A 26801-nucleotide genomic window follows, 5' to 3' on the forward strand; every position below is an offset into this window, starting at 1 on the left:
CTAAACAACTAGGAATTCATTATTTTCGAGGAGTGTATATGCGCGATCTACTACCAGCACGCCCACGTGAACGTGGAAGTGCCGTAATTAACTTGGACGACAGTCATGGACCTGGAACTCATTACGTTGCTTATGAAAAACGTAAATCTAAACTATGGTATTTTGATAGCTATGGAGACTTACCTCCTCCTTTTGAGCTCATACGTTATTTCGGAAGCAGTGCAGACATTGTTTACAATAAGAACCGTGTTGCTAATCTTTAATACACGCATGTGCGGACGATTAGGTCTTATGTGCTTATATCAAACCCAGACAGTAGAGAAAGTGCATTAGTGTCTACGTGATGACGAACAGTGAAAGAACGTTTGCCGTACGTGGAGAAGGACCTGAAACAACCGTCTATTTTAATCCATCAATCGAACTTAGCTATCAGCCGCATAGTCTTGGACTAGTATCGTTTGAAAGCTACAATAAAATCTATAATGTGCGTGATGGTGTAAACAAGTTCTATTACGATGAGTATGTGCTAACACTACCCTCAGGTAGTTATACAGTAGACGATATTCACGACTATATTGAAAGTACCTTAATTGATTAGTTTGGGGAAGATAGTTTTAGTAATCATAATAACAAGTTCTCAATCACTATAAGCAACATTACACATAAATGTGTTATTGAATCATCATTTAAGATTGACTTCAAATTACAACCTGATTCGATTGGGCCACTGCTTGGATTTTCATCGAGGGAGTTCCTACCGGACGAACGTTACGAGTCTGATCAACCTATAAAACTCTTCGATGATTATAATGTGAACATTACTTGTAATATTATCACAGACTTGAATAGTAATCTACAACCATCGCACGTCCTGCACGACTTTATTGTTATTGTTGGTAAACATAGCCACGTGCTTTTTTGACAGCTGTCTTCTTGACGAACCCTAACCTCACTTTGAAGGACAATAGAGCGTCGCTAACCTCACTGCTGCCATCTTTACGGCGGTAAACCTCAAGGCTGCCACCTTATGCATGTTATAGCGCGGAATTTAAAATCCAACAGCAGAACATTGTTAACCTCACTCTTGCCATCTTTACGGCGGTAAACCTCAAGGCTGCCACCTTATGCATGTTGTAGCGCGGAATTTAAAATCCAACAACAGAACATTGTTAACCTCACTCTTGCCATCTTTACGGCGGTAAACCTCAAGGCTACCACCTTATGCATGTTGTAGCGCGGAATTTAAAATCCAACAACAGAACATTGCTAAACTCTCTGCTATCATCTTGAAAAGTTCAGTGTTCCAAACACTAGTTCGAAAAACGTAACTCATCGCACCTCGGGGATTTTCCATTCCTTGTTCTGAACATGAAACCATTTACAAATAAAGATTAATTTTCTACACTTAACAAAGTACAAGCGTTCTTGCTGATAGCGATCGACGAGGTTGTTGCTCCTTTAGCCCTTTAGCCCATTAGCCCTTTAGCCCATTAGCCCTTTAGCCCTTTAGCCCATTAGCCCTTCAGCCAATTAGCCCTTCAAGGAATGTGCGGTAAGGAGGAGGAAGAGTCCTTTCATCCTTTTTGCCCTTCTGATAAGATGTAACCCCTGGGTTCCATACCCTATCACGATTTTTTTTCAGCCATGTTTATGCGATAACTTGTTCGACTGATTTTTACACACAAGACGAATGATGGAAGGTAAATAATTTGAAGTTATACTTTGGCTATATCGTTTACCGAGCGAGTTAGCTGCGCAGTATGGGTACAGTGTGTTTTTGATTTTTACACTATGCAAATCATTGAAGTTGTAGTTTTGCAATATTGCTTACTGAGCGAGTTAGCTACGCGATATGTGCACAGTGTGTTTCCATAGTTTTTGATTTTACACTAAGCAAATCATCAAAATTGTACTTTTGCTCTGAACACATCAAACAATGTTCTGATCATATGTTGAGGTTAACAACATCGATTACAGTGTTCGATTCTAGTCTTGTTATGTTTCATTCTGATCTTCTTAGAACAAGGGTACCCCCTAACATGTTCTAAACACATGTTGTATTGAGTACAGTGTTCGATTCTAGTCTTGATCACTTATTTCGTGTTCTGAACACATCGATCAATGTTCTGATCACATGTTGTATCGAGTACAGTGTTCGATTCTAGTCATGATCACTTATTTTGTGTTCTGAACACATCAATCAATGTTCTGATCACATGTTGAAGTTAACAACATCGATTACAGTGTTCTATTCTAGTCTTGTTATGTTTCAATCTGATCTTCTTAGAACAAGCGTATCCCCTGACATATTCTAAACACATGATGTATTGAGTACATTGTTCGATTCTAGTCTTGATCACTTATTTTGTTTTTCTGAACGCATCAATCAATGTTCTGATCACATGTCGTATCGAGTACAGCGTTTGATTCTACTCTTCTTATGTTTCGAAAGTCTAAACATGCACAATAATGTTATCGCTGCACACGCTTGCCTTCGCGATGCAGGTTTAAACTTGTTCGATATAAAGCTATGCCTTGACATAAGAGGCGGAGGAGGAGGTAGAGAAGGAGGAGGGGGAGGAGGAGGAGGAGGAGGAGGAGGAGGAGAATGATAAGACCTTAACAGCCTATGTATAGTCGCCATTGTTTTTAAAGATGATAGCTGTCAAAAGAATTTTTCAAATTATCCACCACCACATTTCAGCTAAAGAGGGCAGCAGGGTGCTCTGTTGATTAAGCACATAGAATTTCAAATTGCCCTCCACCACATGCATAACAGCAGCTGTTATCTTGCGCAGTAGCCTCTAAGCTAGCTTTCTTCATAAGAGTAGCCGCCATCTTGTGCGAGCACCCCTAGGCCGTCTCATAAGGAGCTATGTATAGTCACCATTGTGTGTCTGCCATCTTACGTAAGCATCCCTAGGACGTCTCAAGGCATCTTGTTTCTCATAAGAGCAGCCACCATCTTGTAGAAATAGATAGCTGCGAATGCCAAAGTGCTTAAGTAGGAATCGAACCGTTGATCTCATCATTAGACTATGTTTTTTCTTGTTCCTGATACTACGAACCTACGTATTAGGCGGAAAAATTTTGTCCGTTTTGCTCTACGATGCATCGTTTTCGAGATATTTAACATTTTGCATTTAAGCCTCCAAATTTAATGAATCGAACCTGCACGGTACGTTATACTCTCTACCATAGCTAGACCTGATCATGTTACGAAGACTCGCTTCAATACAAGCTAAAACAGAGCAAATGCCAAAGGGCCTAAGTAGGAACCGAACCGTTGATCCCATCATTAGACTATGATTTTCTTGTTCCTCATACTGCGAACCTAGGTATTAGGCAGAAAAATTTTGTCCGTTTTGCTCTACGGTGCACCGTTTTCGATATATTTAACATTTTGCATTTAAGCCCTAAATTTAATGAATCGAACTATCACGACACGTTAGCCTCTAAGCTAAGAGTAGCAACTATCTTGCGCAAGCACCCTTAAAGCGTCTCATAAGGAGTTATGTATAGCTGCCATCTTGTGTCCGCCATCTTGCGCAAGCATCCTTAGGGCGTCTCAAGCCATCTTGTCCAAGGACCCTTAAGCCGTCCCATAAGATCAGCCGCTATCTTGCGCAAGCATCCCTAGGGTATCTCATAAGGAGCCATGTATAACTGTCATCTTGCGCAAGCATCCCAAGGGCGTCTCATAAGAACCTGTGTATAGCAGCCATCTTGCGTAAGCACCCTTAAGGAGTCATGTATAGCCACCATCTTATGCAATTAGCGTCGAGAGAGGGCTGCTGTAGAATTTTTCTTTTTAAATTATCCGCCACCACTTTTCAAAGGTATCTAGCTAAAGATGGCAGCACCGCGGATGACAGGTGACGAATTTACATCTACTACGATAAAGAGGGCAGCACGGTGCTCTCTGTATTAAAGATGGCGGATGACAGCTGTCAAAAAAGCACATGGCTATGTTTACCAAACAAGAGCACGTGGAATTTGCCGCCATCGCATTTCAAACTAAAGAGGGCAGCACTATGCTCTGTTGATTAAAGATGGCGGATGGTAGCTGTCGAAAAAGCACGTGAGTTTGTTTCCAAACAAGAGCACGTGGAATTTTTCAATTTGCCGCCACCACATTTCAAAGGTATCTAGCTAAAGATGGCAGCACGGTGCTCTCTTGATTAAAGATGGCGGATGATAGCTAACAGAACTTTTCAAATTGTCCGCTACTACGTGCTTAAGGTAGTAGCCATAAAGAGGGCAGCACGGTGTTCTGTGGATTAAAGATGGCGGATGACAGGTGATGAAATTGCCCGCATGATAGTAGCACAGTGCTCTGTTGATTAAAGATGGCGGATGACAGCTGCACGTGGCTTTGTTTCCAAACAAGAGCACGTGGAATTTACCACCACAACATTTCAAACTAAAGAGGGCAGCACTGTGCTCTATAGATTAAAGATGGCAGATGACAGCTGTCAAAAAAGCACGTGAGTTTGTTTTCAAACAAGAGCATGTGGAATTTTTCAATTTGCCGCCACCACATAGAGGGCAGCACTGTTCTCTCTGGATTAAAGATGGCTGCTTGTCGAAAAGCATTTTTCAAATTATCCGCCACCACATTTCAAAGGTAAGTAGCTAAAGGGGGCAGCACTGTGCTCTATAGATTAAAGATGGCGGATGACAGCTATCAAAAAAGCACGTAGCTGTCAAAAAGCACGTGGATTTGTTTATCTCGAGCTAGTGAGGTTAAGTTGGTAGCACTACGGTTTAGGCCCGTCAAGATGGCAGCACTGCCGATGACAGGTGACGAAAGAGGGCAGCACGGTGCTCTGTAGTTTAAAGATGGCGGATGACAGCTGTCAAAAAAGCACGTGGCTGTCAAAAAGCACGTGGCTTTGTTTATCTCGCGCTAGTTAGGTTACGTTGGTACTACTGAGGTTTAGGCCCGTCAAGATGGCAGTACTGGGGTTAGCGATGCGTTGTTGTCGATGACAGCTGTCAAAAAGCACGTGGCTTTGTTTACAAATCTGTCGAAAAGCACGTGGCTGTCCAAAAAACACGTGGCTTTGTTTACCTCATGCTAGTTAGGTTAAGTTGGTACCACTAAGGTTTAGGCCCGTCAAGATGGTAGTACTGAGGTTTGCGATGCGTTGTTGTTGATGAGAGCTGTCAAAAAGCACGTGGCTTTGTTTACAAATCTGTCAAAAAGCACGTGGCTGTCAAAAAAACACGTGGCTTTGTTTACCTCATGCTAGTTAGGTTAAGTTGGTACCACTAAGGTTTAGGCCCGTCAAGATGGTAGTACTGAGGTTTGCGATGCGTTGTTGTTGATGAGAGCTGTCAAAAAGCACGTGGCTTTGTTTACAAATCTGTCAAAAAGCACGTGGCTGTCAAAAAGCACGTGGCTTTGTTTACCTCGCGCTAGTCAGGTTAAGTTGGCACTACTGAGGTTTAGGCCCGTCAAGATGGCAGTACTGAGGTTAGCGATGCGTTGTTGTCGATGACAGCTGTCAAAAAGCACGTGGCTTTGTTTACAAATCTGTCAAAAAGCACGTGGCTGTCAAAAAGCACGTGGCTTTGTTTACCTCGCGCTAGTTAGGTTAAGTTGGCACTACTGAGGTTTAGGCCCGTCAAGATGGCAGTACTGAGGTTAGCGATGCGTTGTTGTCGATGACAGCTGTCAAAAAGCACGTGGCTTTGTTTACACATTCAAATTTCCCGCGGGAGGTGGAGGAGACCTCTGGGAGGCCTCTGGCTGAGGTGGAGGTGGAGGAGGCATCTGGGAGGCCTCTGGCTGAGGTGGAGGTGGAGGTGGCCTCTGGGAGCCTGAGGTGGAGGTGGCGCCCGAACCCGCTTATTATACTACTAATGTTATCACTGAAACATATTTTTGTACTCGCAGAAGACTTTACACGTATTATAATCAACGCAAAACAAGAGCTTATTCTAATCCGTGATCGAAGTGATTATAATTCTCTTAAAGCAGCAGAAACACCAGTAGAATCGAAAATAACACTGCATCGCATACCACATGTAACCTTATCTGATCGTAAAAACTTCGATTGCTCAAGATTGTAGAAAATGATACACCATTACCTATACGTTTTAGAAGTTGGGAGCTGCATGAATATCCTGTGTTACCACCTACAAACAAGCATAGCTGGGCTGTTAAAACATCACGTTTAACTGAGAAGCCCTTGTACATTATTTTTGGATTTCAAACTAATCGTAAATTCAATCACGAAAAAGATAGCTCACTATTTGATCACTGCAAATTAAGACACGTTAGACTATATCTCAACAGAATTACATATCCCTACGAAAACATCGACATTAACTTTGAGAAAAATAAGTTTGGGATGTTCTATGACATGTTTTGTAAATTTCAATCTTATTATCAGAAAGAAGATCGTCCGCTATTTACACCTCAAGAATTTAAAAATAAAGCACCGATTGTAGTTATAGACTGCTCTTATCATGAAGAATCTATAAAAGAATCTCCAGTTGATATTCGTTTAGAATTTGAAACATCTGAAAACATTCCTGCTAACACAGCAGCCTATTGTCTTATTATTCATATGAGTGATGTTACTTACCATCCGCTAACGAATATTGTTACGAGACTATAAATAAGAATAGATCTTTATCATTTACATTAGTGTGTGCTTCGACATCGTACGCTATGGAACAAAACTGTAAATGTGCATGCTGTTTGCATGCTCATACGCAACATCTTATTTATCTTTCACGAGTGAGTGAGGCTATTAAGATGTTCTATAAACGTAGATCGTCGATGCCGAAACATCTTATTCAATACTTACCACCAGGATTTTTATATACGTACGCTGCCTCTTACGTACATAATTTTTGGGACATCCTTCCTCTACACAGTAAGATGTCGATCGAAATAGCTTTATGCAGAACTTGTGAACTACATTACAAGCATCGAGGAGAAAATGGTGATGATGATTGGGATGGACCAAATTCGAGGATTGAACACTGTACACAGTGTATGAATGAACTTTCTCTAGTACCTCATGATGATGATGATGATGATTCCGAAAAGGAATAACAACAAGGTAAGAAGTATATGATCTTCTCTGTAAAGCATAACATACTTAGCATAATATATTTCTAAATGTTTTGTTTAATTTGAATGTTGCAGGAGGCATTTCAGAAGCATACGTTGTTAAGAAGCACACCAACCTTCTCAGCAGCAAAAACGAACAGTGTTGTAGTACATTTGTAAATAAATATTTGATCGCATTCAAAAATGTTGTACTTATTGCATTGCTTTACACCGACTTACTCTTAAGAAAAACGATAAGGTCTAAACATGCATGATGACGTCATCACTGCAGCACGTGCTTACTCTAGCTCCCCCGATGTATGATTAAACTTGTTCGAATTTACCGCCACCACATTTCAACTAAAGAGTGCAGCACCGAGGTAAGCGATGTAAGATAGCGGTAACTGTGTTGAATAAAGATAGCTGCTTGTCGAAAAGAATTTTTTCAAATTATCCGCTACTACATAGAGTGCGGCACTCTGCTCTCTTGTTTAAAGATGGCGGATGACAAAAAGCACGTGGGTTTGTAAAGCACGTGGAATTTACCACCACCACAAATAGGGCAGCACGGTGCTCTCTAGATTAAAGATGGCGGATGACAACTGTTAGAAAAAAGCATCTAGATTTTAAATTGCTCGCTACTACGATAAAGACAGCAGCACGGTGCTCAAAGATGGCTGCTTGTCAAAAAACAATTTTTTCAAATTATCCGCTACCACATTTCAACTAAAGAGTGCAGCACTGAGGTTTGCGATACAAGATGGTGGGTAACAGCTTGTCAAATAGATCTTTTTTTCAAATAGTCCGCCTCAAAGGTAAGTAGCTAAAGAGTGCAGCACTAAGGTTAGCAATGCAAGATGATGGATGTCAGCTGTGACGTAAAAATTACCCGCAAGGTAGCAGCACGATGCCCTTTCATTAAAGACGACAGCTTGTCAAATATAATTTTTCAAATTAACCGCCTCAAAGGTAAGTAGCTAAAGAGGGCAGCACTGCTCTCTGTGGATTAAAGGTGGCTGCTTGTCAAAAAGAATTTTTCAAATTATCCGCCACCACAAAGAGGGCAGCACGGTGCTCTCTTTATTAAAGATGGTGGATGACAGCTGAAGAGCACATATAATTAGTTTCCAAACAAGAGTACGTGGAATTTACCTCCACCACATTTCAACTAAAGAGTGCAGCACGGTGCTCTGTTGATTAAAGATGGCGGATGACAGCTGTCAAAAAAGCACGTTGATTTGCTTCCAAACAAGAGCACGTGGAATTTGCTGCCACCACATTTCAACTAAAGAGTGCAGCACTGATCTCTCTGGATTAAGGATGGCGGTAGACAGCTGTCAGAAAAGCACATGAGTTTGTAAAGTACGTAGAATTTACCGCCACCACATTTCAAAGGTAAGTAGCCAAAGAGGGCAGCACGGTGCTCTATAGATTAAAGATGGCGGATGATAGCTGTCAAAAAGCGCATAGGTTTGTTTCCAAACAAGAGAATGTAGAATTTCTCAAATTGCCGCCACCACATTTCAAACGTATCTAGCTAAAGGGTGCAGCACTGAGGTTTGTGATGCAAGATGGCGGATGACAGCTGTCAGAAAAAAGCACGTGAGTTTGTTTCCAAACAAAAGCACGTGGAATTTACCGCCACCACAAAGAGGGCAGCACTGTACTCAAAGATGGCTGCTGTCACGTGGAATTGTCTGCCACCACATTTCAAAGGTATCTAGCTAAAGAGGGCAGCACTGTGCTCAAAGATGGCTGCTGTGAAAAAGAATTTTTCAAATTATCCGCCACCACATTTCATAGGTAAGTAGCTAAAGAGGGCAGCACGGTGCTCTGTAGTTTAAAGATGGCGGATGACAGCTGTCAAAAACCACGTGGCTTTGTTTACCTCGCGCTAGTTAGGTTAGGTTGGTACCAATGAGGTTTAGTTCGGTCAAGATGGCAGCAGTGAGGTTAGCGATGCGTTGTTGTCGATGACAGCTGTCAAAAGCACGTGGCTTTGTTTACAAATTCAAATCTCGCGCGAAAATTCAAATCTCCTTCCAAAATTCAAATTTCCCGCCAAAATTCAAATTTCCCGTGGGAGGAGGAGGAGGCAGCCAAACTGTCCAACTATACTACTTATATGTCATGCGAAAATCAAGAAAGCACTCTGCGTAGCCAACTCGCTCGGTCACACTGCAAATACATTACGATACGTTACTCTTTTTCTCGAAACAAGCACGCACACACACACGGATAAGAATGTTTCGAGATACTACATACTTACATGTTAAAAAAATAGGGGGTGAAAAAATCATAAATTATATGTACACATGTTTTCTCCTCCAAGTTTTAAGACGAAATAGAAGCAGTACTGCGAGTTTCCGCTATAGATGGCGAACGGAAGTAGCATGATATCTCAGCAAAAAAAATACGCGTGAGCTTGCATACATGCAAGTAGGACACAATGATGGATACCGCGAATCAAATCCTGGCAACTTATGCCGTCAGGAAGGACATACGGCTAGATCATGTAATTACACGTTATGACGATCGCGCAGGTCCCTCGCCTAGCATTTGCTATTTTTACGGCTTCCGACAGTAGGAGTTCGAACCAACTATCTCCCGAAGTAGCGAGAATGATTGCGAGTACAAGATGTTGATGGTGATTCATCTGTCGGATGGGGACGATCCTACTGTTACATATTACATTCTCAGGTAGTTTCGAATAACCAGGGGTTGTGCAAAAAGCCAGCATTAAGTAAGGGCTGTTGATGGGGACGTTAAACCTTGTGCAGGCTTCCCCGAAACTGATTGTGTGTACAAGATGTTGATGGTGATTCATCTGTCGGATGGAGGCGATAAACCTTGTGCAGGCTTCATCGGTAGGAGTAGGCGATGTACCGGCACCGGGGCATCTAGTTATAAAACCTGCTACAACAGATTTGTCGCGTATACTGCGATTTAAAATCCTAGTCCTTTATCGTCAGGAAGGTAACCGGTCGTAAAACTATGGTGGATGATGTAAGAGGCTGGATACTATTAGTTTATGCGTCAAGAAGGGCATCTAGCTATTAAACAATAGTTTCTGGTGTGGGACACAAGATACTGCAATTTAAAATCTTGTTTCTCTCATCAAACATAACACCCGGCTCAAAAAGTAATTCTTGCGATTTAAAATCTTAGTTGTCTCGTTAAGAAGGGTATCTAGCAGTAAAACAGATTCTCGAGAGTTAAAATCTTAGTCCTCGTTTCACGGAGGGTAAATAGCCGTAAAACTATGGTGTAGGATGTAAGAGGCTAGATACTGTAATTTAAAATCTTATTTCTTGCATCTCGAAGGGTAACTAGTTTTAAAACATATTCTTGCGATTTAAAATCTTAGTTCCTGCACCAAGAAGAGCATCTAGCTGTAAAACACCGATTCTCGTGTTAGAAAGGGCAACTAGTTGTAAAACAGATTCTTAATCCCAGCTCATTGACGTCAGGAAGTGCAACCGGTCGAAAACAATAGTATATGATGTAAGAGGCTACATACTGCTAGTTTTGTGTCAGGAAGGGCAACCAGTCGTAAAATAATAATTCGTGAAGTGTAACACTAGACACTGCGATTTAAAATCTAAGAAGTGCATCTACCTGTAAAACCCCGATTCTCGTGTTAAAAAGAGCATCTAGTTGTAAAACAGATTCTCAATCCCAGTTCCATGAAGTCAGGAAGGGCAACCGACCGTAAAACAATAGTGTATGATGTAAGAGGCTAGATACTGCTAGTTTTGCGTCAGGAAGGGCAACCAGTCGTAAAACAATAGTTCGTGAAGTGTAACACTAGATACTGTGATTTAAAATCTAAGAAGAGCATCCAGCTGTAAAACCCAGATTCTCACGTTAAAAAGAGCTTCTAGTTGTAAAACAGATTATTAATCCCAGTTCTTTGACGTCAGGAAGGGCAACCGACAGTAAAACAATAGTGTATGATGTAAGAGGCTACATACTGCTATTTAAAATCCTAGAAGGGCATCCAGTTGGAAAACATATTCTTGTGATTTAAAATCTCGCGTCAGGAAGGGCACCGGCCGTAAAACAGATTTTTGCGATTTAAGATCTCATGTTAGGATGGGGCAGTCGGCTGTAAAATATATTTTTAATCCCGGTCCTGTTACGTTAGGAACCGCATCTAGCTGTAAAAAAAGTTTAAGCTTTAGGAACAGGCTATGGGTTACATTTTTTGTTCCACCGCTTAGAACACTATCTTTGATGTTGCACCTGTGTAGTTAGAGCGAGGTAAGAAATGCATGCGTTGACTGAAATTGTACACTCGTCTTCCGGCTGTACTAACCTTGAACGAGGACACTGCGTGCTGATAAGCTACTTGTAACTCACGGAACATTTTCTTAATTGTGTAGGTAATTCCTTCTAGTGTTAGTTCCTAACATAAAATATTATGATTGTGCGGAGAGGTTAAAACACAGTGCCAGCACATAGCCTACTCCTATCGAAAGAGCTTACACGGCGCCGGCACATAGGCTACTCCTGTTGAAGGAGTCTGTACAAGGTTTAACACCCCCATCAACAGCCCTTACTTAATGCTGGCTTTTTGCACACCCTCTGGTTATTCGAAACTGCCTAAGAATGTAATATACTACAGTAGGGAGAGGGTAAAACCCGGTGCCGGCACATAGCCTTCTCCTGCTGAAAGAGACTGCACAAGGCTTAACGCCACCATCCGACAGATGAATCACCTTCACCATCTTGTACACGCAATCAGTTTCGGAGAAGCCTGCACAAGGTTTAACGTCCCCATCAACAGCCCTTACTTAATGCTGGCTTTTTGCACAGCCTCTGGTTATTCGAAACTGCCTAAGAATGTAATATACTACAGTAGGGAGAGGGTATAACCCGGTGCCGGTACATAGCTTACTCCTTCCGATGAAGCCTGCACAAGGCTTATCGCCTCCATCCGACAGATGAATGACCATCAACATCTTGTACACGCATTCTGTTTCGGGGAAGCCTGCACAAGGTTTAACGTCCCCATCAACAGCCCCTACTTAATGCTGGCTTTTTGCACACTCTCTGGTTATTCGAAACTGCCTAAGAATGTAATATACAACGGTAGGGAAAGGGTAAAACCCGGTACCGGTACATAGCCTACTTCTACCGATGAAGCCTGCACAAGGCTTATCGCCTACATCCGACAGATGAATCACCATCAACATCTTGTACCCGCAATCAGTTTCGGGGAAGCCTGCACAAGGTTTAACGTCCCCATCAACAGCCCTTACTTAATGCTGGCTTTTTGCACACCCTCGGGTTTTTCGAAACTACCTGAGAATGTAATATGTAACAGTAGGATCGCCCCCATCCGACAGATGAATCACCATCTACATCTTGTACCCGCAATCATTCTCGCTACTTCAGGAGATAGCGGGTTCGAACCCCTACTGTCGGAAGCCGTAAAAATAGCCAATGCTAGGCGAGGGACCTGCGGGATCGTCATAACGTGTAATTACATGATCTAGCCGGATGCCCTCCCTGACGGCATAAGTTGCCAGGATTTGAATCGCGGTAACCATCATTGTGTCCGACTTGCGTGTATGCTAGCTCAGGCGTATTTTTTTGCTGAGATGTCATGCTACTTCCGTTCGCCAGCTATAGCGGAAGCTCGCAGTACTGCGTCTATTTCGTCTTACAACTTGGAGGAGACAACGTGTGTACATATAATTTATGATTTCCGCCCCCAATTTTTTTAACATGTAAGTATGTATTATCTCGCAACATTCTTATCCGTGTGTGTGTGTGCGTGTGTGTCTGTTTCGAGAAAAAAGAGTAACGTATCGTAATGTATTTGCAGTGCGACCGAGCGAGTTGGCTACGCAGAGTGCTTTCTTGATTTTCGCATGACATATATCAGTGTATTTGCAATTACTAAGCGTCTTAGCAGTGCGGTGATCGAGTTAGCTACGCGGTGTAGATTTTTTTATTTTCGCACTAAGCAAATCATTTGAAGTGTTGCCGAGTTACCTATGCGATATGCGCACAGTGTGTTTTTGATTTTCGTACTAGGCAAATCATTAAAGTTGTATCGTTTACTAAGCGAGATAGCTACGCGATATGTGCACAGTGTGTTTTTATTTTTACACTAGATAAATCATTGAATTAATTACCTTTGCTCTGAACACATCAAACAATGTTCTAATCACATGTTGTATCGATTACAGTGTTCGATTCTAGTCTTGATATGTTTCAATCTAATGTTCTCAGAACAAAGGTATCCCCTAACATGTTGTATCGAATACAGTGTTAAGGTTAACGACATCGAGTGTAGTGTTCGATTCTAATCTTGTTATGTTTCAATCTAATTTTCTTCGAACAAAGGTATCCCCTGAAATGTTGTATCGAGTACAGTGTTCGGTTCTACTTGTTTAGTGATCTGAACACATCAATCAATGTTCTGATCACATGTTGCATCGAGTGCAGGGTTCGATTCTAGTCTTGTTATGTTTTTGTTATCTTGTTATGTGTCCTGTTATCCCCTGACGTGTTGTATTGAGTACAGTGTTCAATTCTAGTTGTTTAGTGATCTGAACACATAAGACGATGTTCTAATCACATGTTGAAGTTAACAAGATCGAGAACAGTGTTCGATCCTAGTTGTTCAGTGATCTGAACACATCAATCAATGTTCTGATCACATGTCAAGGTTAACGACATCGAGTGCAGTGTTCGGTTCTAGTCTTGTTATGTTTCAATTTGATCTTGTTAGAACGAAGTTATCCCCTGATGTATTGTATTGAGTACAGTGTTCAATTCTAGTCTTGTTATGTTTCAATCTGACATTCTTAAAACAAAGTTATCCCCTAACATGTTGTATTAAGTACAACGTTCGATTCTACTTATGTAGTGTTCTGAACACACTAAACAATGTTTTAATCACATGTTGAAGTTAACGACATCGAGTACAGTGTCCGATTCAAGTCTTGTTATGTTTCAATCTGATCTTATTTTAACAAAGGTATCCCCTGACATGTTGTATCGAGTACCGTGTTCGATTGTAGTCTTGATCGCTTGTTTAGTGATCTGAACACATCATTCAATGTTCTAATCACAGGTTGAATATAACAACTTCGATTTTAGTCTTGTTATGTTTCTTTCGTAATCCGCAAGTCTAAACATGCGTAATAATGTTATCGCTGCACACTCTTGCCTTCGCAATGCGTGTTCGATAAAGCTATGCCTTGACAGAGGAGGATGAGGAGGCGAAGGTTGTAGGAGAATAGGAGGAGGAAGAGAAAGAGGTAGAGGAGGTGTCGTGTAGTCTCCTTCAAGATAATAGATGGGAGGTTAGGTTAGCGAATGCACTAATGTTTAATGATGATAGCTAACGGAATTTCAAATTATCCGTCATCAAAATTCAAAGGGATAGCAGCACGGTGCTCTGTTGATTAAAGATGGCATCTAGATAGAATTTCAAATTGCCGCCACCACATGTTAAATATATGTAGCTAGAGATAGCAGCACGATGCTCTGTTGACTAAAGATGGCGGATGATAGCTAACGGAAGATTTTTCAAATTATCCGCCACCACATGTTAAATGTATGTAGCTAAAAATAGCAGTACGATGCTTTGTTGATTAAAGATGGCAGATGACAGTAGACGGAATTACCCGCAAGATACCAGCACGGTTCTCTCATGATTAAAGATGGCGAATGTCAGCTGTCAAAAAAGCATGTAGATTTTAAATTTCCCACCACCGCCATCACGATAAGGTTTAGTACCGTAAAGATAGCAGCACTGAGGTAAGCGATGCAAGATGGCAGATAACAGCTGACGGAATTTTTCAAATTATCCACTACCACATGTTAAATGTATGTACCTAAAGAGTGCGGCACAATGCTTCGTTGATTAATGATGACAACTTGTCAAATAGAATTTTTCAAATTGTCCGCCACCGCATTTCAAAGGTATGTAGCTAAAGAGGGCAGCACGGTGCTCAAAGATAGCTGCTGTCAAATAGCATGTTTCAAATTGTCCGCCTCAAAGGTAAGTAGCTAAAGAGGGCAGCACTCAGGTTAGCGATGCAAGATGGTGGATGACAGCTGTTACGTAGAAACTGCCCGCAAGGTAGCAGCACGGTGCTCTGTAGATTAAAGATGGCAGCTTGTCAAATGGAATTTTTTAAATTGCCCGCCTCAACGGTAATTAGCTAAAGAGGGCTGCACGATGCTCTGTTGATTAAGGATGGCGGATAACAGCTGTCAAAAAAACCAAGTAGATTTGTTTCCAAACAAGAGCACGTGGACTCTACCGTCACCGCATTTCAAAGGTAAGTAGCTAAAGAGTGCAGCACAGTGCTATCTTGATTAAAGATGGTGGATGACAGCTGTCAAAGCAAAGCACGTGGATTTGTTTTCAAACAAGAGTACGTGGAATTTGCCACCACCACATAGACGGCAGCACGGTGCTCTCTAGATTAAAGATGGCGGACGACAGCTTGGCGGATGACAGCTGTCAGAAATGCACATAAGTTTGTAAAGCACGTGGAATTTGCCGCCGCCACATTTGAAAGGTGCAGCACGGGGCTCAAAGATGGCTGCTGTCAAAAAGCATTTTTCAAATTATCCGCCACCACATTTCATAGGTAAGTAGCTAAAGACGCAGCACTGTGCTCTATGTATCAAATATGGCGGATGGTAGCTGTCAAAAAAGCACGTTGATTTGTTTATCTCGCGCTTGTGAGGATAAGTTGGTAGCACTAAGAGTTAGGCCCGCGAAGATGGCAGCACTGCCGATGACAGGTGACGAATTTGCAGCTACAGCGATAAAGAGGGCAGCACGGTGCTCTGTAGTTTAAAGATGGCGTATGACAGCTGTCCGAAAAGCACGTGGCTCTCAAAAAACACGTGGATTTGTTTATCTCGCGCTTGTGAGGTTAAGTTGGTACTACTGAGGTTTAGGCCCGTCAAGGTGGCAGTACTGAGGTTAGCGATGCGATGTTGTCTGTCAAAAAGCACGTGGCTGTCAAAAAACACGTGTATTTGTTTACAAATTCAAATCTCGCGCTACTTAGGTTAAGTTGGTACTACTGAGATTTAGGCAAGTCAAGATGGCAGCAATGAGTTTAGCGATTCGTTGCTGTCTGTCAAAAAGCACGTGGCTGTCAAAAAACACGTGGATTAGTTTACCGATTCAAATCTCGCGCTAGTTAGGTTAAGTTGGTACCACTGAGGTTTACGCCCGTCAAGATGGAGCAGTGAGGTTAGCGATGCGTTGTTGTCGATGACAGCTGTCAAAAAACACGTGGCTTTGTTTACCTTTTCAAATCTCCCGCCAAAATTCAAATTTCCCGCGGGAGGAGGAGGAGGCGGCAGAATCCGCCTATTATACTAATCAGACACTCACTCTCCACTTGGCTTTTTACATCCTCAGAAAAGCGGTTTTAGTGTCTTTCCCAACTGAAATGAACACAGTTCATTACAATGACGTCAGGAGGAATGGCACGAGTAAAAGCAATGGATTCAGTAGTATAATACACGGATTCGCGCCCGCCACCGGGCTTCCAGAGGCCACGTCCACCACCACCACAGCCAGAGGCCTCCCAGATGCCTCCTCCACCACCACCACAGCCAGAGGCCTCCCAGATGCCTCCTCCACCACCACCACAGCCAGAGGCCTCCCAGAGGTCTCCTCCACCACCCGCGAGAAATTTGAATTTGTAAACAAAGCCACGTGCTTTTTGACAGCTGTCATCGACAACAACGCATCGCGAACCTCAGTACTGCCATCTTGACGGGCCTAAACCTCAGTAGTACCAAATTAACCTAACTAGCGCGAGGTAAACAAAGCCACGTGTTATTTGACAGCCACGTGCTTTTGACAGACAACAACGCATCGCTAACCTCAGTACTGCCATCTTGACGGGCCTAAACCTCAGTAGTACCAACTTAAACTAACTAGCGCGTGGTAAACAAAGCCACAGTGCTGCCCTCTTTAGCTACTTACCTTTGAAATGTGGTACGTCACAGCTTTCATCCGCTATCTTGCATCGCAAACCTCAGTGCTGCACTCTTTATCTAGATACCTTTGAAACGTAGTGGCGGCAATTTGAAAAATTCTTTATGCTCCTGTTTGGAAACATATCTATGCGCTTTCTTGTCAGCTATCATCTGCCATCTTTAATCCAGAGAGCACCTCCTGCGCTCTTTAGCTACTTACCTTTGAAATGTGGTGGTGGTAAATTCTACACGCTCTTGTTTGGAAACAAACCCATGTGCTTTTCTGACAGCCGTCAACCGCCAGAGAGCACCGTGCTGCTCTCTTTATGCCGGTGGCAAATTCCACATTCTTTACAAACTCACGTGCTTTTTGACAGCTGTCATCCGCCATCTTGCATCACAAACCTCAGTGCTGCACTCTTTAGCTAGATACCTTTGAAATGTGGTAGCGGCAAATTCCACGTGCTCTTGTTTAGTAAACAAAGCCACGTGCTTTTTTGACAGCTATCATCCGCCATCTTTAATCAATAGAGCACTGTGCTGCTATCATGCGGGTAATTCCGTCAGCTGCCATGCACCATCTTTAATCTACAGAGCGCCGTGCTGCTCTCTGTAGTAGCGGGCAATTTGAAAAGTTCTGTTACTTGTCATCCGTCATCATTAATCAACAAAGCATCGTACTGCTATCTTTAGCTACATACATTTAACATGTGGTGGCGGATAATTTGAAGAGAAAAACTTCCGTTAGCTATCATCCGCCATCTTTATTCAACAGAGCATCGTGCTCCTATCTCTAGCTACATACATCTAACATGTGGTGACGGCAATTTGAAATTCTATCTAGATGCCATCTTTAATCAACAGAGCACCGTGCTGCTATCCCTTTGAATTGTGGTGACGGATAATTTGAAATTCCGTTAGCTATCATCATTAAACATTAGTGCATTCGCTAACCTAACCTCTCATCTACTATCTTGAAGGAGACTATACGACACCTCCTCTACCTCCTGCTCTTCCTCCTCCTCCTCCCCTACCACCCGCGCCTCCTCCTCCTCCTCTGTCAAGGCATAACTTTATCGAACACGCATCGCGAAGGTAAGAATGTGCAGCGATATGATTGTTTAGACTTGCGGATTACGAAAGAAACATAACAAGACTTGAATCGATCACTGCACTCGATGTCGTTAACTTCAACATGTGATTAAAACATTGTCTGGTGTGTTCAGAACACTACATAAGTGATCAAGACTAGAATCGAACGCTGTACTTCATACAACATGTTAGGGGATACCTTTGTTCTAAGAAGATCAGATTGAAACATAACAAGACTAGAATTGAACACTGCACTCGATGTCGTTAACCTTAACATGTGATCAGAACATTGATTGATGTTTTCAGATCACTAAACAAGTAGAACCGAACACTGTACAACATGTTAGGGGATACCTTTGTTCTAAGAAAATTAGATTGAAACATAACAAGACTAGAATCGAACACTACAATCGATGTCGTTATCCTTAACATGTGATCAGAACATTGATCGATGTGTTCAGATCACTAAACAAGTAGAACCGAACACTATACAACATGTCAGGGGATACCTTTGTTCTAAGAAGATCAGATTGAAACATAACAAGACTAGAATTGAACACTGCACTCGATGTCGTTAACCTTAACATGTGGTCAGAACATTGATTGATGTGTTCAGATCACTAAACAAGTAGAATCGAACACTGTACAACATGTTAGGGGATACCTTTGTTCTAAGAACATTAGATTGAAACATAACAAGACTAGAATCGAACACTGCACTCGATGTCGTTAACCTTAACATGTGATCCGATACAACATGTTAGGCGATACCTTTGTTCTAAGAAAATTAGATTGAAACATAGCAAGACTGGAATCGAACACTGTACTCGATGCAGCATGTGATTAGAACATTGTTTGATGTGTTCAGAGCAAAAGTACATCTTCAATGATTTACCTAGTGTAAAAATCAAAAACACATACTGTGCACATATCGCATAGCTATCTCGCCTATCACTTGCCTAGTATGAAAATCAAAAACACACTGTGCACATATCGCATAGCTAACTCGACAATACTTCAAATGATTTGCTTAGTACGAAAATAAAAATTCTATACCGCGTAGCTAACTCGTTCATCGCACTGCTAAGACGCTTAGTAATTGCAAATACACTGATATATGTCATACGAAAATCAAGAAAGCACACTGTGTAGCCAACTCGCACGGTCACTCGCTTAGTAATTGCAACACGACTAGAACACTGATACACGTCACTCTTTTTTCTCGAAACACACACACACACACGGATAAGAATGTTGCGAGATACTACATACATGCTTTTTTAAAAAAATAGGGGGTATGAAAGATCATAAATTATATATACACATGTTGTCTCCTCCAGGTTGTAAGACGAAATAGACGCAGTACTGCGAGTTTCCGCTATAGCTGGCGAACGGAAGTAGCATGATATCTCAGCAAAAAACGCGTGATTCTGCATACACGCACGTCAGACACAATGATGGATACCGCGATTCAAATCCTGGCAACTTATGCCGTCAGGAAGGGCATCCAGCTAGATCATGTAATTACACGTTATGACTATCGCGCAGGTCCCTCGCCTAGCATTTGCTATTTTTTACGGCTTCCGACAGTAGGAGTTCGAACCCGCTATCTCCCGAAGTAGCGAGAATGATTGCGGGTACAAGAGTGTTGAGGGTGATTCATTTGTCGGATGGAGGTGATAAGCCTTGTGCAGGCTTCTTCGGTAGGAGTAGGCTATGTGCCGGTACCAGGACATCTAGTTATAAAACCCGCTACAAATGATTTGTCGCGTATACTGCGATTTAAAATCCTAGTTAGGAAGGACAACCGACCGTAAAACTATAGTGTATGATGTAAGAGGCTAGATACTAATAGTTTATGCGTCAAGAAGGGCATGTAGCTCTTAAACAATAGTTTGTGGTTTGGGACACAATTTAAAATCTTGTTTCTCTCATCAAAAATAACACCAGGCTGTAAAATTAATTCTTGTGTTTTAAAATCTTAGTTCTCGCGTTCGGAAGGGTATCTAGCAGTAAAACAGATTATGGCGAGTTAAAATCTTAGTCCTCGCGTCAAGGAGGGTAAATAGCCGTAAAACTATGGTGTATGATGTAAGAGGCTAGATACTGTAATTTAAAATCTTATTTCTTGCATCTCGAAGGGTAACTAGTTTCAAAACAAATTCTTGCGATTTAAAATCTTAGTTTTGCGTCAGGAAGGGCATCCGGCCGTGAAACAATAGTTCGTGATATAGCGATTTAAAATCTTACTTCCTGCACCAAGAAGAGCATCTAGCTGTAAATCCCGATTCTCGTGTTAGAAAGGGCAACTAGTTGAAAAACAGATTCTTATCCCCAGTTCCTTGACGTCAGGAAGGACAACCGGTCGAAAACAATAGTGTATGATGTAAGAGGCTAGATACTGCTAGTTTTGTGTCTGGAAGGGCAACCAGTCGTAAAACAGATTCTTGTGAATTGTAACACTAGATAGTGCGGTTTAAAATCTAAGAAGTGCATCTAGCTGTAGAACCCCGATTCTCGTGTTAAAAAGAGCATCTAGTTGTAAAACAGATTCTTAATCCCAATTCTTTGACGTCAGGAAGGGCAACCGACCGTAAAACAATAGTGTATGATGAAAGAGGCTAGATACTAATAGTTTATGCGCCAAGAAGGTTTGTGGTGTGGGACACAATTTAAAATCTTGTTTCTCTCATCAAAAATAACACCAGGCTGTAAAATTAATTCTTGTGATTTAAAATCTTAGTTCTCGCGTTAGGAAGGGTATCTAGCAGTAAAACAGATTATCGCGTGTTAAAATCTTAGTTTTGTGTCAGGAAGGGCATCCGGCCGTAAAACAATAGTTTATGATACAGCGATTTAAAATCTAAGAAGAGCATCTAGCTGTAAACCCCGATTCTCGTGTTAGAAAGGGCAACTAGTTGTAAAACAGATTCTTAATCCCAGTTCTTTGACGTCAGGAAGGACAACCGGTCGAAAACAATAGTGTATGATGTAAGAGGCTAGATACTGCCAGTTTTGTGTCAGGAGGGGCAACCAGTCGTAAAACAGATTCTTGTGATTTAAAATCTCGCATCAGGAAGGGCAACCGGCTGTACCGTAAAACAATAGTGTATGTTGTAAGAGGCTAGATACTGCTTTTTAAAATCTAAGAAGAGCATCTAGCTGTAAAACCCCGATTCTCGGGTTAAAAAGAGCAACTCGTTGTAAAACAGATTCTTAATCCCAGTTCTTTGACGTCAGGAAGGGCAACCGGTCGAAAACAATAGTGTATGATGTAAGAGGCTAGATACTGTTATTTAAAATCCTAGAAGGGCATTCAGTTGTAAAACAGATTCTTGTGATTTAAAATCTCACGTCAAGAAGGGCAACCGACCGTAAAACAATAGTGTATGATGTAAGAGGCTAGATACTGCTGTTTAAAATCCTAGGTATGATGTAAGAGCCTAGATACTAATAGTTTATGAGTCAAGAAGGGCATGTAGCTATTAAACAATAGTTTGTGGTGTGGGACACAATTTAAAATCTTGTTTATCTCATCAAAAATAACACCAGGCTCTTAAATTAATTCTTGTGATTTAAAATATTAGTTCTTGCGTTAGGAAGGGTATCTAGCAGTAAAACAGATTATCGCGTGTTATAATCTTAGTTTTGCGTCAGGAAGGGCATCCGGCTGTAAAACAATAGTTCATGATACAGCGATTTAAAATCTAAGAAAATCATCTAGCTGTAAATCCCCGATTCTCGTGTTAGAAAGGGCAACTAGTTGTAAAACAGATTCTTAATCCCAGTTCTTTGACGTCAGGAAGGGCAACCGGTCGAAAACAATAGTGTATGATATAAGAGGCTAGATACTGCCAGTTTTGCGTCAGGAAGGGCAACCAGTCGTAAAACAGATTTTTGTGATTTAAAATCTTGCGTCAGGAAGGGCAAACGGCCGTACCGTAAAACATTAGCGCATGATGTAATAGCCTAGATACTGCTTTTTAAAATCCAAGAAGAGCATCTAGCTGTAAAACCCCGATTCACGTGTTAGAAAGGGCAACTAGTTGTAAAACAGATTCTTAATCCCAGTTCTTTGACGTCAGGAGGGCAACCGACTGTAAAACAATAGTGTATGTTGTAAGAGGCTAGATACTGCCAGTTTTGCGTCAGGAAGGGCAACCAGTATTAAAACAGATTCTTGTGATTTAAAATCTCGCGTCAGAAAGGGCAACCGGCCATACCGTGAAACAATAGTGTATGATGTAAGAGGCTGGATACTGCTTTGAGCATCTAGCTGTAAAACCCCGATTCTCGTGTTCAAAAGAGCAACTAGTTGTAAAACAGATTCTTAATCCCAGTTCTTTGACGTCAGGAAAGGCAACCGTTCGAAAACAATAGTGTATGATGTAAGAGGCTAGATACTGCTATTTAAAATCCTAGAAGGGCATTCAGTTGTAAAACAGATACCTGTGATTTAAAATCTCACGTCAAGAAGGGCAACCGACCGTAAAACAATAGTGTATGATGTAAGAGGCTAGATAATGCTATTTAAAATCCTAGAAGGGTATCCTGTTGTAAAACAGATTCTTGTGATTTAAAATCTCGCGTCAGGAAGGGCAACCGGCCGTAAAAAAGATACTTGCGATTTAAAATCTCATGTTATGGAAGGGGGTACTCGGCTGTAAAACATATTTTTAATCCCGGTCCTGTTACGTTAGGAACTACATTTAGCTGTAAAACAGGAGCTCCAAACATTTACAGTGTTAAGCTTTAGTAGCATGCTATGGGTTACATTTTTTGTTCTACCGCATAGAACACTATCTTTGAAGTTGTATCGGCGCAGTCATTAAGAGCGAGGTGCGGAATGCATGTGTTGACTGAAAATGTACACGCATCTTCCGGCTGCACTAACCTTGAACGGGGACACTGCGTGCTGATAAGCTACTTGTAACTCACGGAACGTCTTCTTAGCTGAGTAGCATTTAGCTCGTGTAAGTTCCTAACATAAAATATTATGATTGTACGGAGAGGTTAAAACACATTACCAGCATATAGCCTACCCCTATCGAAAGAGCCTGCACGGCGCCGGCATGTAGGCTTCTCCAGTTGAAGGAGCCTGTACAAGGTTTAACACCCGCCATCAACAGCCCTTACTTAATACTGGCTTTTTTTGCACACCCTCGAAACTGCCTAAGAATGTAATATACTACCGTAGGGAGAGGGTAAAACTCGGTGCCAGCACATAGCCTACTCCTACCGAAGAAGCCTGAACAAGGCTTAACACCTCCATCCGACAGATGAATCACCCTCAACATCTTGTACTCACAATCAGTTTCGGGGAAAACTGCACAAGGTTTAACGCCCCCATCAACAGCCCTTACTTAATGCTGGCTTTTTGAACACGCCGCCTGTTAGATCATACACCATAGATTTACGACCGGTTACCCTTCCTGACTAGGGTTTTAAATCGCAGTATACGCGATAAATTTGTTATAGCGGGTTTTATAACTAGATTTCCCGGTACCGGCACATAGCCTACTCCTACCGAAGAAGCCTACACAAGACTTATTGCCTCCATCCGACAGTTGAATCACCATCAACGTCTTGTACTCACAATTACTTGCTAAGGAGTCTGCACAAGGTTTAACGCCCGTTATCAACAGCCCTTACTTAATGCTGACTTTTTCCGCACGCCCCGCCTCTTAGATCATACACCATAGTCTTACGACCGGTTTCCCTTCCTGACTAGGATTTTAAATCGCAGTATACGCGACAAATCATTTGCAGTGGGTTTTATAACTGGATGTCCTGGTACCGGCACATAGCCTACTCCTACCGAAGAAGCCTGCACAATGCTTATCACCTCCATCCGACAAATGAATCACCCTCAACACTCTTGTACCCGCAATCATTCTCGCTACTTCGGGAGATAGCGGGTTCGAACTCCTACTGTCGGAAACCGTAAAAAATAGCAAATGCTAGGCGAGGGACCTGCGCGATAGTCATAACGTGTAATTACATGATCTAGCTGGATGCCCTTCCTGACGGCATAAGTTGCCAGGATTTGAATCGCGGTATCCATCATTGTGTCTGACTTGCGTGTATGCAAGCTCACGCGTATTTTTTTGCTGAGATATCGTGCTACTTCCGTTCGCCAGCTATAGCGGAAACTCGCAGTACTGCGTCTATTTCGTCTTACAACTTGGAGGAGACAGCATGTGTACATATAATTTATGATCTTTCATCCCCCTATTTAAAAAAAAGCTTGTATGTAGTATCTCGCAACATTCTTATCCGTGTGTGTGTGTGTGTGTTTCGAGAAAAAAGAGTAACGTGTATCAGTGTTCTAGTCGTGTTGCAGTTACTAAGCGAGTGACCGAGCGAGTTGGCTACGCAGTGTGCTTTCTTGATTTTCGTATGACATATATCAGTGTATTTGCAATTACTAAGCGTCTTAGCAGTGCGATGAACGAGTTAGCTACGCGGTATAGATTTATATTTTCGTACTAAGCAAATCATTTGAAGTGTTGCCGAGTTAGCTATGCGATATGTGCACAGTGTGTTTTTGATTTTCATACTAGGCAAGTGATAGGCGAGATAGCTATGCGATATGTGCACACTGTGTGTTTTTGATTTTTACACTAGATAAATCATTGAAGTTGTACTTTTGCTCTGAACACATCAAGCAATGTTCTAATCACATGCTGTATCGAGTACAGTGTTCGATTCCAGTCTTTCTATGTTTCAATCTAATTTTCTTAGAACAAAGGTATCCCCTAACATGTTGTATCGGATCACATGTTAAGGTTAACGACATCGAGTGCAGTGTTCGATTCTAGTCTTGTTATGTTTCAATCTAATTTTCTTAGAACAAAGGTGCCCCCTAACATGTTGTACAGTGTTCGATTCTACTTGTTTAGTGATCTGAACACATCAATCAATGTTCTGATCACATGTTAAGGTTAACGACATCGAGTGCAGTGTTCAATTCTAGTCTTGTTATGTTTCAATCTGATCTTCTTAGAACAAAGGTATCCCCTGACATGTTGTATAGTGTTCGGTTCTACTTGTTTAGTGATCTGAACACATCGATCAATGTTCTGATCACATGTTAAGGTTAACGACATCGTTTGTAGTGTTCGATTCTAGTCTTGTTATGTTTCAATCTAATTTTCTTAGAACAAAGGTATCCCCTAACATGTTGTACAGTGTTCTGTTCTACTTGTTTAGTGATCTGAACACATCAATCAATGTTCTGATCACATGTTAAGGTTAACGACATCGAGTGCAGTGTTCAATTCTAGTCTTGTTATGTTTCAATCTGATCTTCTTAGAACAAAGTTATCCCCTAACATGTTGTATTAAGTACAGCGTTCGATTCTAGTCTTGATCACTTATGTAGTGTTCTGAACACACCAGACAATGTTTTAATCACATGTTGAAGTTAACGACATCGAGTGCAGTGTTCGGTTCAAGTCTTGTTATGTTTCTCTCGTAATCCGCAAGTCTAAACATGCATATCGCTGCACACTCTTGCCTTCGCGATGCGTGTTCGATAAAGTTATACCTTGACAGAGGAGGAGGAGGAGGAGGAGGAGGAGGAGGAGGAGGAGGAGGAAGAGCAGTAGGTAGAAGAGGTGTCGTATAGTCTCCTTCAAGATAGTAGACGAGAGGTTAGGTTAGCGAATGCACTAATGTTTAATGATGATAGCTAACGGAATTTCAAATTATCCGTCATCACAATTCAAAGGGATAGCAGCACGGTGCTCTGTTGATTAAAGATGGAATCTAGATAGAATTTCAAATTGCCGTCACCACATGTTAAATGTATGTAGCTAGAGATAGGAGCACGATGCTCTTTTGAATAAAGATGGCGGATGATAGCTAACGGAAGTTTTTCTTTTCAAATTATCCGCCACCTCATGTTAAATGTATGTAGCTAAAGACAGCAGTACGATGCTTTGTTGATTAATGATGACTGATGACAAGTAACAGAACTTTTCAAATTGCCCGCTACTACAGAGAGCAGCACGGCGCTCTGCAGATTAAAGATGGTGGATGGCAGCTGACGAAATTACCCGAATGATAGCAGCACAGTGCTCTATTGATTAAAGATGGCGGATGATAGCTGTCAAAAAAGCACGTGGCTTTGTTTACAAAACAAGAGCACGTGGAATTTGCCTCCACCACATTTCAAAGGTATCTAGCTATAGAGTGCAGCACTGAGGTTTGTGATGCAAGATGGCGGATGACAGCTGTCAAAAAGCACGTGAGTTTGTAAAGCACGTGGAATTTGCCACCGGCATAAAGAGGGAAACACGGTGCTCTCTGGCGGTTGACAGCTGTCAGAAAAGCACATGGGTTTGTTTCCAAACAAGAGCGTGTAGAATTTACCACCACCACATTTCAAAGGTAAGTAGCTAAAGAGGGCAGCACGGTGCTCTCTGGATTAAAGATGGCGGATGATAGCTGACAAAAAAAGCGCATAGGTTTGTTTCCAAACTGGGGCATAAAGAATTTTTCATATTGCCGCCACTACATTTCAAAGGTATCTAGCTAAAGAGTGCAGCACTGAGGTTTGCGATGCAAGATGGCGGATGACAGCTGTGACGTACCACATTTCAAAGGTAAGTAGCTAAAGAGGGCCGCACGGTTCTCTCTGGATTAAATATGGCGGATGGCA

The sequence above is a fragment of the Anabrus simplex genome, chromosome 1, assembly GCF_040414725.1.
Source record: "Anabrus simplex isolate iqAnaSimp1 chromosome 1, ASM4041472v1, whole genome shotgun sequence".
NCBI classification, from domain to species: Eukaryota; Metazoa; Arthropoda; class Insecta; order Orthoptera; family Tettigoniidae; genus Anabrus; species Anabrus simplex.